The sequence below is a fragment of the Carlito syrichta genome, unplaced genomic scaffold, assembly GCF_000164805.1.
Source record: "Carlito syrichta isolate Samal-C Ts95f unplaced genomic scaffold, Tarsius_syrichta-2.0.1 Scaffold197851, whole genome shotgun sequence".
In the NCBI taxonomy this organism is placed as follows: domain Eukaryota; kingdom Metazoa; phylum Chordata; class Mammalia; order Primates; family Tarsiidae; genus Carlito; species Carlito syrichta.
Genome location: NW_007141947.1, coordinates 480,132 through 483,436, shown reverse-complemented (window position 1 = coordinate 483,436; position 3,305 = coordinate 480,132).

The window sequence follows — 3,305 nt, the reverse complement described above, 5'->3', positions numbered from 1 at the left end:
ACCATATGTAATTATCCAGCCCCAAATGTCAGTCATGCCGAGGTTCAAAAACTCCACAGTGTGGCACAGAGCGCAGGTAAGAGTTGTTCTCTGAGCTATAGCCCTGGTCATGGTGAGTAACCCATATTATTGCCCACAAAATATAAATATAGATGAAGTTATGCAAATGTATCTCAGTGGAGAGATGCAAATCAGGAAATGGTTATTTTCAGCTGAGTGTGGACAAACCTCTTACCCCTCTAATTTCTTTTAGTGTTAACTTGGTGGTATGACTGACAGCCCTGTCAATCCCAGTCTCTGTTTTTATTCAGTCTGTTGCTTGGTGACATGACCTTGAACATTTTTTTTACTGTATGCCTTTAATGTCCAGTTCTTCACTGAAATCACATAAAGCACTGAAGTCATCTGTGTCGGAATCCCCCACAGGTGCTTGCTACAAATGCATATTTGGGTTGTACACTAAATCTACTGAATTAGAATTTCAATGGCTCATGGCCCAGAAATCTGCATTTTAAGCTAGACTCAAAGGTGATTTTTGACGCACATTTAAGTCTGATATAGGATGTATGAAGAAACAGAAATAAAGTATCATTTGTTCTTTCTTTTTTTTTTTCTTTGAGTTGGAGTCTCACTCTGTCTCCCAGGCTGGAGTGCAGCGGTACACTCATGGCTAACCCAGCGTCGACCTGCTGGGCTCCAGCTATCCTTCCACCTCAGCCTTCCAAGTAGCCGGAACTACAGGTGTGCACTACCACGCCCAGCTAGATTTTGACTTTATTGTAGAGAAGAGGTCTGGACAAGTTGCCCGCACTTATCTCGAACCCATAGGCTCAGGCAATTCACTTGCCTCCGCCTCCTAAAGTGCTGGGATTACAGACGGAGCCACCGAGTCCAGCCTGTTCTGACTTTCAAAGTCCATTTATAATGAGCTTGGAAAATGTATTCACTTAACCCTAAGGCTATGCTTTTGATGTATTGTGTTGATTCCCATTTGACAGATTATAAAACAGAGGCCACAGAACTTCAACAGATTTCTTAGGGAAATCCTAGGGATTATTCTAACCCTGATGCTCTTACCATGAGACTCTCATTGGGTAACTCAACAATAGTAATAGAACCAAAATGAACATAAATATAAAGGAAAAGAATAGGCTCCCGAATTAGGAAGATAGCAACAGAATCTAACTGAGATGGGGAAAGGAGACATCTTAAGGGCCTTACCTCATCCCCCTTAGGCAGATATATCACATTCTCCTTTTTTAAAGTCCTGGGTTCACTGTTACATTCAATAAAACAGACTATATATGCTGATCTGTTACTAATTACAAACTCGACACAGACCATTTTAATCTAATTGGCCTATAATGGTCATGTTTTCTGTTTTCTTATCCATCTTCTAATTTCTAAAAATTTATTATTGAAAGTGGGGATTATGGTGTCTACAACTCCTGTGTTGCTATGCAGTTTTGCTTCATTTCTGTCATACGTGCTTCATATATCTCGGAGTCCTGAAGTTATATGCATATACATGTGTGTATGTAAAATCTGTTATAAATTCCTAGTAAATGGCAAAATAAACCCATTTTACCATTTAAAAAAACGATCTCCATTTTAACTTAGTCCCCATAGGACTGAACAGGGCAATACATCTATCACCACTGTCACCACCCTGGTCCAAGACACTCTTTGTTCCTCTCAGGCCCTGCCTCAGCGCCTCCAATCCATATACACACAGGAATGACCCACGATGGTTTTGTTTTGGAGATAATGTTCCCTCCTACACACACAAAAACATGCATTCACTTAAAACTAAGTTTCCCACATGTTTCACCACAACCTACAAGGTCCCGCTGACCCAGCAGCCTGCTGTTTCTGCCTTTTTCTACTTCAAGAACTTCCCTTATGCTGTCCCCACACCTAACACGTGGGATCATCTGCCCTTATAAAACTAACCCACTCTCTTTAGTCCTATTTCAAATGTCAGCATTAAAGAGATGCCTTACATGTGTTTATACACATACATCTAATTTCCTCACCCCCCCATCTGAATTAGATTCTGTTATCATCTTTCTAATTTAGGGACCTATTCTTTTCCTTTATAGTAGTTATGCTAGTTTTGTTTCTGTAACTTGTTGACTTATCCAATGAAGTTCTTTTCCACTGGCCCGTGACAACAAATTTTGTGCATCCCTGCAAACAGGGATCAAAGGGTGACAATAGATTTTGTGCATCCCTGCAAACAGTAGGGATCAAAGGATCAAATAAATGCCTTGAGAAAATGAACAGGTACACAGCAAACTTGCGTCTTCATGGTGAAGGAGAGCACCTTTTGTTGTGGCTGATTTCTGTAAGTTTTGGGGGCTAGGATTTCATCTCCGAGTGCGAAGCCTGGTCACTCGGAGAAGAGGAGGGCCACTGCCTGCTCTGTGAGTTTTCACAGGCTGCAGGCAGTGACGGCCCATTGTTCTAGTTTTCCAGGCTGCCCTAGATTTGCTGATTCTGGGTAGCTAGGCACATCTGAGCCTCCGTTTCCTCATCTTTATCAAGGAGTTAATAATTCCCTCCTTAAAAGGATAGGGTCTGAGGCAAATGAGATAAAGCAGGGACTAGCTACTGGCACTTAAGAGGTGCTGAGAACGCTAAATATCTTGACTCTCTCGCCAGAAGACTTACGGGAAGTCTGCGAGAAGTCTGCACAGGCGGCGACAGAAGTCGCGCCACTTACCTGAACCGTTCTCCCCCGCCCCCTTCTGAACTCATCTCTCGGTGCGCTTCGGTTACAAGTCTGACCCAAGGCGCTCCCTCCCCTCTCTCGGCGGTCGGTCCCTCCCTCCCCCTTACTCTCACCCATCCTCTCCGCCCCCTTCGCCCCCTCCCTCGGAGCAGGGAATCCCACGCCCTTGCACCAGCCCGGGTGCTCGGACGAGCCCGGGAGTCGCTGGTCGCCAATCACCGCGCGCTGGAGAGGCGGGCGCTGGGCTGCAGCGCGCTGGGGACGCCAGCTGGCGCTGCTTTCCCAGGGAGCCTCAGACGCTCACACCGACACAGACAGACGCACAGACAGGCGGGCGGGCAGGCAGGCAGGCAGGCAGGCAGGGGCAAAGTCTCCCAGCCGTTTGCGCTCCAGCCCCAGCCCGGGAAGCCCCCGCGCCCCCCTGAACTGCCGCAGGCGGCAGCTCCTCAGGCCCGCGCGGGCAGACAGGAGGGCGCGCAGGCGGCCCGCGGAGGGGAGGCCCCAGCGCGCCCACGCTGCGATGTGAACGGCGGCGGCTCCCACCTGGCGCCGCACCTGGGGCGCCGCGCTC